The sequence below is a fragment of the Mesoplodon densirostris genome, chromosome 6 (assembly GCF_025265405.1).
Source record: "Mesoplodon densirostris isolate mMesDen1 chromosome 6, mMesDen1 primary haplotype, whole genome shotgun sequence".
NCBI classification, from domain to species: Eukaryota; Metazoa; Chordata; class Mammalia; order Artiodactyla; family Ziphiidae; genus Mesoplodon; species Mesoplodon densirostris.
Window position 1 is genome coordinate 61280685 of NC_082666.1, and position 12170 is coordinate 61292854.

At 38.1% G+C, this 12170-nt stretch overlaps 1 protein-coding gene across 12 annotated transcripts in view; it reads left to right on the forward strand.

The window, feature by feature from the left end:
* BNC2 (basonuclin zinc finger protein 2) overlaps nt 1-12170 on the forward strand; it is a 430899-nt gene that overhangs the window by 391102 nt on the left and 27627 nt on the right. The window lies entirely within an intron of this gene.

The following is a 12170-nucleotide window of genomic DNA, read 5'->3' on the forward strand; positions in this document are numbered from 1 at the left end:
AAATGGAGGCATTTTGAATGTTTCTCATTTCACAATGTTTTAAGATACTCATTAAATGGCAGTCATCTCAGGAAGCCAGATGTTTCTGCCTGTTCTCATTGCAAACATTTGTTCACCTGATAATCCATAGAATCACAGATTTCTGGTTAAAAACAAATTCTTCCAGATTCTTCGCAGTGGACTCAATCTGTCTTACTTTTTTAAATTTAAAGATGCTCAGATTGTCCTATTTTCCCTGTAAATTGTATCAGAGCAGATGTAGTTACCCTGATGCAGCAGTGGACTAAAATAATTTCATTGATGTAAACACAGTTAAACAATTTCCAATGCAACTTTGGAAACAGTGTTTGTGAACCTGTTTAATAATGTTTAAAAATGTATCAGTGAAATAGGCTTAGCCTGTGGCCTTTATTATATTATCTCTTCTCAATTATACAGTTGCTGTGTTTTACGTCTGAACTGGCTATAAGTAACCCCGCCCCCCTCAAAAAAAATTATTCTAGCTGAAGGGTGTGGCTTATCCCAAACCCATGAAATTTGATTTGGAATTGAAGACTCTTGGAAAATACTTCAAGAGTGACATAGGAATGATATGATGATGACATGATAGGAAATGTATTCAGGAGGTTGGGCTGGCCTTTCTATTTCTGTTCTCGCCCCTTTTTTCTTTGGCCTCCACTGCTCTTCACCTTCCACTCACCCCCCAGTGCCATTGTTGTGACTTCGCTATAAATTCCAAGCTATCTGCCTTGAAATATAACAGAAAACATTAAATACGTTTTTACTAATTGTGATCTGCTAGAATCACAGTTCAAGCACTGTGCCGAAGCTGCTTTTTTTTTTTTAATTTCAGAAGCAGTATTTAAGTGATGACATGCAGTAATTTGTTCATTCTTCTGTCAGTATAATTTACAAGGCAATGGCAGATAAACATAGCAATACAAGATTCATTTACAGTGACACAATGGCAGATACACAGAGCAGAACCCTGCCTATGAGATAAAGTGGACTGAGTGACTTATGCAGTAATTAGGGGATAATTGTCATTAACCTCACAAACAGTAGTTTACCCATATTGTTTAAAAGGCTCTAGGATGCGTAATGACAAGGTAATCTGTCAAAGCGCTAGGGGGAAATATTAATAAGATTTGTGCAAGCCTGGATAGAAAATATGCAGAAAGCGGCCACATTAAGCTAATTGGTGGATGAATATACACTTGTAAAAGTGCTTCTAATGGCACGTTTGCTGCTCTCCAAATGACTACCGTTAATGTCGAGAAGTGGGCTGCTTCGAAAGTCAGGACTGCTGGGACAAGAGGGTATTAAGGCATACAGATGCGGTTATTACCTTGTGCTCCGTAATGCACGCTTCCCCCTCCTCTATTTTGGATTTCTGAGTTTGGGGTTATAGTAACATATGTTGATTATTTACTCTGCTTTTTCCGTTTCTGGTCTCTGTTTCTTCAGTCAGCCACCAATCCCAAAATCACCTCTACTTTGCGACCAAATAAAACGTATAATAGCTACACTGATAGCTGCTTAGAAATACATAGAAACTCAAACTGATGACGCGTACGTAGATTTATAAGTACACACACACGTGTGAGGGTGCCTTTTATAGGAACACATTTAATCTGAGCAATCAAAGGAAAGTATATCCATCAACAGCCTTGTGTATGTGTTACAAGTAATAATGTGTTGTTCCCTGATGAATGCTAAAGCAGGAAATTAATCTTTGTGTTCTACCGCCATTCTTATACCCAGAGAAGAACAAAGTTAAATCTCAATATATCTCTCTGTTCAATCACACACTCCGTCCTGTATGTGTTTTATCGAATGCTGCTTAGTGAGTGTTCAGTTCCTTTCTCCCCCTGCTCCCTCACATCCTAATGAATATGTTAAAGTTCCTTAGGGTGGTTCAGTCAGTTTCAGTTGTGAAGTGATTCAAAGTATAATACGTGAGCCGTTCAAGCTTTGGAAGCTGGGATAACATACCAGTATTGAGGATCTTGGTGGCACAGACAGACTGCAGACAGAGATTGAAGGTTGTGGCCTTGAATTCATTCCAAGGTTTTGGCCCTTACCTAATGTTGAAAATCACCTTCGTCGTGGGAAAAAAAAAAAAATTTGCACCCGTTTTTACTGTTTATCAGACATTATAAGAAAGCCCATCAGGAAATGTCAGGGTCTCTGGCAGTTTGTGTTTAGATACGTAAAGCCCCAGCACAGACGCCTAGATAGACGGAAGCTTTCTACAAACTCAGTGGCAGAACATCGGTTATGGAAAGAAAGGTAAACTAGAAGATGTAGAGCTCAAAGCAAAAATGCTAGCAAGGGCTCTGGTGAGTGTTGTTTATTGCAAAGCAAGCAGATTTATAGCTGTCCAAGGACTCAGGTTTTATCTGTATGTCTGAGGGGAGAAGAAAACAAGACCACTTGCAGGGCCCATCCTTCTCCTTCCTCCCGTTTCTAGTGTTTTCTATGAGGATTTCAAACTGTTCCTTTGTTGTCCTTATACAAATACTGCTGTTTCTTGGAACTGCAGAGATCGCTGGAAATCTACAGATATTTACTTATATAGCTTTATGGAGGTATAACATTTAGTTTGGAATGGTTGAGCCTCAAGTTTTACAGAATTTTCACAAACCCTATTGATGTGATGATTTGGGGGAGGGGGGCGCTTCCCAAGGCCTCATAGGAACTTCTTGAGCAGTTTCCCTAGTTTTCAAGTGAAGTTTTCACTTGAACTGATCATTAAATTGACCAGGAGTAAACATTAATCCAGAAGAATTAGTACCTCTAATCACATCACCGATAAGAAGCATCAAAGGAAGCATCCAGAATATATTAATAGAACAATCAGTAATCAGATGAGGGCATATTTTCAGTCATACACACAAATATTCTGAAAATAAGTTGTACGTACACAAGTTGGTTAAAAGGGAAAATTTTAGTTCAGGGTTTGAAACATTTTAATTGAAATGTCTTGTATGTCCAGATTCTAGGAATAAATAGTCAAATAAGGGAATTTGGGTTTAGTGAGGCTTAGAAAGTTTAGTAAAGTTTAGTTTCTCTTATCTATACCATGAGAAAACCGAAACTGGGTTTCAGTGATTTGACAGTCATAACAGCTGGTCATTGGCAAAGGAAGAATTCAGGTGTCATTCACTTATGTTCTTTATTTTCCTCTAAGGCTGAATATGAGTAAGTTATATTAAGCATAATCAAAATTTGGAACTTGAAGATACAAATTCTGTTTTAGCCTATTAGTATAGGGTTAGGTATTCTGTGCTTAGAGGCTCACAGGTAATTTTATATTAAAGGTTGATATGATAAGAATGAAGATCAGCTGGATTTAAGATTTTCTATTTTGAAACTTACACGATTCCTAAGATAGTGTTATCAAATTTTTTAAATAAATAACTTATGGCTGCATCTGGTCTTAGTTGCAGCATGCAGGATCTTTAGTTGCAGCGTGCGGACTCTTAGTTGCGGCATGCAGATCTAGTTCCCCGACCAGGGATCGAACCCAGGCCCCCTGCATTGGGAGCTCAGAGTCTTACCCACTGCACCACCAGGGAAATCCCTGTTATTAAATATTAAAATGTATCATGTCTTTAAAAGTTTCTCAGGTTTGATTTACAATGGAGCTAGGTCATTTGAAAAATACCTTGGAATCTTTGAAATGCAATTGTTGAAATGCACTGAAGAAAGTAATTTACTCCTCTGAAAATTTTTCAGATGGCAAAGCGCAAGGCAACTGCTTTATTTATTTGCAAACAAATACCCATAGAGGAAATGCATAGAGCTGGTTTTAAGCTAGACAAGCTAAAATTCCTGGGTACAGAGAAGAAATCCTGACAGGCCTTTAATAGAGCTTAGCTGGAGTTTCTATGATTAAATATGTTGTAACCCCAGAGTGATCTATCATAATCACAGTTTTTAAAATAAAAATGCTGTACAGACCGGTACTGAGGGGAAAAGTGATAGTCCTCTCTGAATTAATTATATATTCTTATCTGGTCCATAGTCAAGAACATTCTATAACAAAGTGAATTTTTTATCAAAAGTCAAACAATATGTTTTAAAAAATCACAAGAACCATTTAAAACTAGTGCCCTGGCATTTTGATGTTATCTTGGTTAGAGGTGATCAATTTATCAATAATTTTTTTCTTCTAAAATATATCTTCACTAAAAAAATAGATTCAAATATGGATCAAAAAAAGAAATGACAGAAATTTATATATTGAAAAATCTATCAAAGCCATACCTAAAAATCACATAAAATTACCGTGTTGCTTTTTTCTTCTGCTCCCAACTGCAGTCAAGGGCCATTCCCTTCAAACTTCCAGTTTCATCCAAGAAGTATTCCTTAACTTTGTACTTTTTTGTGCAAGTAATTTGATATGCCTTACCTTAGTATACTACCGTTCTTCACTATGGAGCATTTTTAATCTTATAATAAGACTGATTTATAATGTTTTGTGCAGTGACCCCCGGACGGTAGTCTTTTTGTGCAGGTGCATGTTTGTGTACACGTACATGTACATGATAAGTAATTTTAAAGTTGATCCCTATGTGCAAACAGTATTTATAGAGAGGACACCTCAGTGTTAGCAAGGACTAGTAAGATTCTCATCTTGACAGAAACTTCTTTAATGCAGAGTTTTTTGAGAGTTCTATCATTTTAACCAGTGGTGGATATTCCTATAGAGTTAATTTCTTCTTGGGGGAAAAAAAAGAGGACTTGGAAAGGTATTTCAAGCAAGTTCTTTATAATCTGGGCGTACTGAATTTAGCACCAGCTTTTGTAATCACAGCCAGCCAATATATACGTAGCTCTGATGTCCACACACTCATTTCATGACAACGATGGGCTTCGGTTTATGAGGGAAGCATACTTGTTTTCCAAAAGGGATAAATGTGCATAAATGTTAACAAAGTCCAGTCTTGATTTTTCTTTGGAAGTTTTCCTTTCTGTCTGTGCCACACTCTGTTGATTCTTTCTCATGGGACACCTCTGTCCTAGAGAAAGCAAGAGAACAGGCAGAGGAAGCAAGAATGGACTGGTCAACATTGTATTTTGAAGGTAAAGTGATGCTCTTCAGAAATTCTGCAAAACACAAATTTCCAAATCGTGGAAATTGAGTAGGGCTTTCATTACCCAAAACAAATGTTGATTTTTTTTTATCAAGTCTAATTTGAACCATTTGGTGCAATCATGGTATAAATGAGTATGCTTCACTCTGCCTACAGATATTACAGTTGTTTCAGCTGGCCTGGAAACATTAGCCTGAAACACTGGGAAAGCACAGTCACATAAGAGAACTCTGTGTGAATAAAGAAGAGTGTAATTTTGTTTACTTACACAAGCAAACTGCTCCAGTGTATATTGTATATGCTAGTGGTGCATCTTTCTCAGTCAGTGCCCTCCCGGAAATATGTGTTTAAATGTAAATTTGCTAAAACAAATAAGCATGCCAAGTTGTTTTCCCACATAATTTCAAGTGTTTCTCAGAAATTATCACAATATTGCTTAAAAAATTTCCCTAAGTGCTTCCCAGAATCTATTATCTTCAATAAGAATTTTTTTTGTTTCACCATTTTTATTCATCTCCCCTTCTCGCCTGCTTACACACACACATACACGCAGGCACACAGACACACAAACTTTGACCCGTACACACTTCAGATTGCCAAGTCATATAGAGAAATAAATATAATCTAACAAAAAAATGGGAAAAAATAGCTCTGATGTGAGTGGAGAGCGCCCAGACCAGTTAAACTGTTTGGCTGAAGAGAAGAGGTTTAAAAGTAACTTGACTTTAGAAAGACAATTTAAAATTGAAATATCTGCTTGTTACATATGGACCCACGTGAGTTCCAAAACAGGTCACTAGTGGGAGAATGGGAGAGACGAGGACTGAAAGTTTTATGACTCCTGTAAGCTTTTTTCTTTAAAACCGTAGGTAGTGCTTTGAGTCATCGTAGCCAACCCTATCCAACTCTCAGGTGGTATCCATGAGCTCTCTGTTTACAGCCCCCCATATGAAGTTGATGGAGTGCCCCTGTTCATGACATCTGAGATAATCGTCTGAGCCCATCACTTGCTCCTGAAGTGACCCAGCAGTTAAATGTTATATTTCCTAATTTCTGGGTCACTTCCTTGACACACATCCACCCAGCCAAGAGGCCGGCACAAAGGCACAGGTGAAGGTGAGCCATGGTGAGTTAACTGACTGACGCCCTTCATCAACTTCTTCCAAAGTGTTTGACAAGACGTGTGCATGATACGTGCCTGCCACATGTCAATATTAGCTCCGTAGAGAAGCAACCTCTGATTTTTATGACTACACACCCCTTTCGTAAAAATACCTGAGCTTGCGCCCCAATATAGGTAAAGCTGTTTCTAAATTAGTAATATTAGCAAAAAATTGTCTTTTTAGGTTAAAAACTAAATAGAAATTCTCATGTTTACTCCTCACGTTAGTGGATTGTTGTGTACGCCCTACGGATAGGAGAGAATGGGGAGGAAGGCATGGGTCTTTGTTCTTCTGGTCACAGCAGAATGCAGGAAACAAGAAGATGGTCTATATACATATATAAATAGGGAACATTGTGAAGGTTGAGTCGTGAGATTTCATGCACTTTTCATGGTTTAATGTTTTGAGTCAACTTCGTTGAGGTATACTTTCCATGCAAAAAAATCTACCAATTTTACATGTGCAATCGATACAGTCATATTCGCATCAGCACAGTCATGATGTAGAACGTTACCGTCACTCCCCAAAGTTCCCTTCTGTTCTTCTGCAGTCAATCCCTTTCTGCCACCCTCAGCCCCTGGCAACTACTGATCTCCTTTCTGTTCTTATAGTCTTACTTTTCCACAATGATTCCTCTGACTGGCTTGGTAGTGTCTGTAGTCTTTTAGGTCTGACTTCTTTCATTCTTAAAGTTATGCTTCTATCAATAGTTTATTCCTCGTTATTGCCCAGTAGTTAGTATTCCTTTGTGTAGATCTCCCATGATTTGTTTACCCTTAAGACTTAAACATCTAGAAAGCCTGGCAACATTTATGTTTAAAGTTTTGCATAGCATGGTTTCATCAGTTTCTAACTCAGCAATTACAGTTCAGTTTTACGTGATACAAGTGCCAAGCTGGATAGGCTTGAAATTTGGTCATTTCTCTACCTTCTACTCAACCACATTTCTCTTGCCTTGATATCTGAATTCATCCTGAAGGAGAAAGGATAGAAAATTCCAATGGGAAACTGGTCATGAAAATAAGTTGCCAGTATGGTTAGGGTGGAATAATTCCTTAAGATAGTACACTGCAAATGTAGACATGAAATCAAAAACTACATCTCATAAACCTCTGATTTTGTTTTAGGTGGTCCACATTTCATTAAAAGCTTTATAAGCTTTAAAATTAAAAGCTTTAAAATTAGATCAAAGGGGAAATGTTTTTAGTTTTTAGCTAATCGTTTTTGGATTTTTTCTTTAAATTGTGCCTTAAATTTGACTGACAAGAAGTTCATTAAATAGAGTAGAAAATGAAACTATTCTGCACCTGTCTTTTAGAGTTAAACTATTTGCTGATTTCTTAATAATTGGAATACTGCTAGAGCAGTATTAGATCTCCTAGATCTCTGCTACGTTCAGTGTTCCTCTTTCATTTCCACGCATGGAAAGAAAGGCAGTGTTTCCCTCCGTGCTCTGGCATGCTAGTGGCCTGCTGTGAACACAGATGGGTTCCTTCTTGGGCTGGGGATTCTCTGGGCTTGCGGTCACCTGACAGTCTAATGATCCCAAAGCCTCTTATCTGGTGTCTCTTCAATGTCTTTACATCTTTCCTTCTCTACTCTCCCTTTCCCTCAAATAAGAAAAACCAAACAGTCTTATTTGACTTTGGTTTTAAAACTATGCATCATATAAGGTGCTTTGATATGAAGAAAGGGCTCAAATAAAACCATTGAAACCATGATCGTTGATCCTACTGCAAGAAAGATTTTAGAAAATCACTCTGGAGCCATGTAGAACTGGGTGCCAGATTTCTACTGAGTGATATAACCACCAGTCCAGTGAATAATAAAAGGAAGTCTTTTCATTTAAAATGCTTAGATGTAAATATTTTAAGTGTTGTATACTTTTTCTGAACCCAGTAAAACTGGTTTATAAGTCTGGATTATTTGGTGTTACTCATCTTTTAATTAATAGGATAGCCAGTTATTGTCATAGGAAATCAATACTTATCCTAATACCTTGCATTTCACTTAACAGGGTAAATCTTATTATCCTCATTTCGTAAATAATAATTCCCAATGCAGAGGGTTCAAGGTCACTGAACGCTGGTTACAAATGGGGAAGCCTAAAGTAACTGACTCACCAACTACAAAATCGAATGGGAAGGACAAGAATCTAGTTACTCACTCTGATGTGATTTATCATTCATACACAAGACCAGCATCCCAGTATGAGTTGGTCAGTAGTCAGGATTTCCTAGTGGCCTAACAGACTGAATTTTTGTTTTATTAATATTTATTCTATGATAATACCTAATTCTTTTTATGGCTCTTAATTACTCTGGTAAAGTGTATTTGACATGATAAGCGGGCCTAGATTATAGATCTCTACTTCTCAAGCTATCTGTGAGGAAGGACCAGTTTCCCCCCAATCAGTCTTGAGCCAACACTTAAGTTCAAAAAAATAAAATAAAAATAAATTACTTTAAAAAGAAGTGGTCGTGCCTTTAGTTGTTACAGCAGTGTCCCATTGTCCCGAAGGTTTCCAAATGGTTGCTCTCAATTACCTACAGACTGGTTTTAGGAAAATAATAGCCCTCAGGGTAGCCCTTTTTGAATAGCATGTGGACCACTCATGGAAAGTCTTGTCTTAACAGAGGAGTCTTAAGCCACTGTTTGAGAATCACTGCACCACATCGTGCTTACTTCTGTCACAAAGATCTTCAGGAAAAAAGAACCTTGGCCTCTCTTTTTTCCCTTTGATGATTTCTGACTCCCTTCAACCAGTTTAATCCGAGGATATGCTAAAATTGATGTTCGTTCCCAGCGTTGAGCTTTCAGACCCATTCTGTTGCATGAGAAAATCAACTTTGCTTCTTGCTGCAGTTTCTCTATTTAGGAACGTGATGGTCTTAGATCATCTTGATGAATGATGGCTTCTTTGGAAAGAACTTTGGTGGCACTTCACATTGCCTGGATCCAGAGGTTACCCTGTTGGGAGGACTCCAGTTGGGAGTATGCAATGTAGATATTTGTCCCGTCCCCAAGCACATTTGTTTACAGAGAGACTGTGTTGTCCTTCTATGTAAATATAAATGGATGCTTCTGTTACCACAATAAATGAAGCTTCTCTTTTATCATTCAGGCTACCAGCAAAGTAGCCTGGACCTCTTCCACCAGAAGTAAGTGCTTTAACATAACAGTCTCCTTTTTAGTGGAGACAGCCACTCAGGCCTAAAAAAGAGTCTGAAAGGCGATAGATTTAGAAATAGCAGGCATCGTGGCAGGCCAGGAGAAAAGAGAAACCATATGGGACTGCTGTGTACCGTTAGGGGAGGGAAGACAGGAGGGTGATTGAAAGGAGATGCCTCAGGTGGGTTTAATCAGTTGCTATGGTTTCTAAGGCCTGTTTTAATACCGGAGGCTGCCAGCTCTGTAAGTACATTATCGATATGCAGATTTAGGTGCAGGCTACCTGGGAAGAACCTGAGGAAGAAATGGCTGTACCTCGCTCAGATTGGGTTTCCATAGTGAAAGCCTCCATAAAAGAACAATCAAGAAAATGGATTTGATGTTAAAAGAAAAATAGTGTAGAAGAGGACATTACAGTGCTCTGGAGACCAGCCTTGTTCAGGAGAGGTCCTGCTCCTTGTTATCAGAGACTCAGTGTGCCCACCTGCAAAATGGCCTCATGGATGACAGTCACTTAACTCAGCGAACTTGGAGTCAGAATTTCTGGGTTCAAGTCCTGGACCCCAGTTAGTATCTTCGCAACCTTAAGCCATCTCACCTCTGGTGTCTCATCTGTTACACATTTGCTGAGCTCTGGAAGCTATTATACTGCTCAAATGAGATAATCTCTGCAAAATCACAATTTATTTCTCTGCTTATTTACAACACCAACACTCTCCTTTACTTCCCTGCCTCAGAAAAGAATGGAAGGGAGACCCATTGCTGTGAGTGATAAGTTTTTTAAAAATGGCTGCTGCCCGACTCTAGGATCATCCAGAGTCACCGTGTATACACATCATTGTATGACTAATGTGAACAGACAGCTGTCTGAGAGTGTTTGATCTGAAGGCTAATTTCTCCTGCAAGATGAGGGAGGGACATCTGTATTTGACAATTTGTGTAGGACTGGACACCCACACACATATAAAATGATAGAATGCTAGCAATGAGCCTTATAAGGAATACCGTGTAACTATTAGAGCTTCTTTTTTAAGTAATTTAAATAAATGACAAGTATTGCCTTATTATCAAATTTTAGGTGTCATGATTCGGACCATACGATTGTGGTCCAGAGAGAATTTCATGTTGCAAGGCTGAGTAGAACGGTCTACGAGAGAGAATTCTCCATTGCAAAAATAGTACAGTTCCCTTTATCCTGTTTCCCCTAACGTAACATCTTACATGAGCATAGTACGGTTGTTGAAACCAAGAAATTAGGATTGATACCACGCTGTTAACTAATCTAGAGACTTTATTGCACATTTACCAGTTTTCCCACTAGTGTTCTTTTTCTGGTCTAGGATCCCTAGAATCTCACATTTATTTGTCCTGTATTCTTAGTCTCCTCCACTCCGTAACCAGTCTTAGGTCTTTGAGTTTTTAAAAATCTTTCCCGACATTTACACGTTGATGAATACATGCGACTGTTTTGCAGAATGCCTTTTAGTTTTGGTTTATCTGATGTTTTCTCATAATTAGATTGAGGTATACATTTTTTGGCACGCATGCCACGGAAGCAGCAGTGTGCCCTTCTCGGTATAAATATATACACATATGTATCTATCTCACACAAGGTCCATGATATTCCTTATCACTGGGTAATGTTTCTTGGACAACTTGGTTTGGGTGATGTCTGCTAGGTTTCTCCATTATAATGTTATGATTTTCCTCTTTGTAATTAATAAGGCTCTTGTCTTGTTATTTAAGATGATTTTATGCTTCTGTAAAGTGACAGTCAAGGGTTGGAGCAAGTGCTGTTCACAGAGGGTTGCTGAGTATCCTGTACTGGTGGGAAGACGCTGTGCCCTAGAAGACGATGGAGTCATTATTTAAGTGTTTGAATAGATTTTTCTCAATCCATACTGAAATGGATTGCCTGACATTACACTGCAGGATTTTTAAGTCCGACCTCCAGGCGTATCTCATAGTTACTAGCAAAAATGAAAGTGTGAAATGCTTTTTAATGTATATTTAACAACACATAGTCTGGTGATTACTGATGTGTATTCTCTGTGGACTCTGTCTGCTATCAGAGGAGGATGTTGAGAGACAACATTTTTACACATTTATTCTATCTAAATCCATCACATGTTTACTTTCTAGATATGTATAGCTGTCATTTATAACAAGATCATAAAAAGTCAAATACGCTAAGTCTAACTCAAACTTTGAATCATAGGATTACAATCAATTTTCAGAAAAGTGCAATTACTGTTTTTCCTTACTCTACCTTATGAAATAGGCTACTGGTAAATGACACGAAAATATAGCCATTAAAAAGTGGGGGGGGGAATACAGCGTAGCAGTGGGGGTATCGGGGGTAATGCTACTTTGTTCATCCTTTTGATCCAGAAATTCACATAATAGCTCCTATTTAAAGGAATTTACATCATTGAATCCAGTGCTTGTGCTGAAGAAATAAAATTTGAAAAATGTACTCAATTCCTTCCTATGGTGTCACTGTTTGATAAGGATTAAGGTACCATTTTTTTTTTTTTGGCATACACTGGGTTTCACAGCAAGAGTTCACATCTTGTACTAATATTTGCTAAATACTTGCATAGTCTATAGGCCATTGTCGTTCAAGTAGCAGTAGTGTAGGCATTTTAGATCACAGAGCCCCAGTGGTCTACGTTTTGTTTGCTTTGACATTATTCAACTCAATCTGTTTCTCTAACTGTGACTCTAATGACTA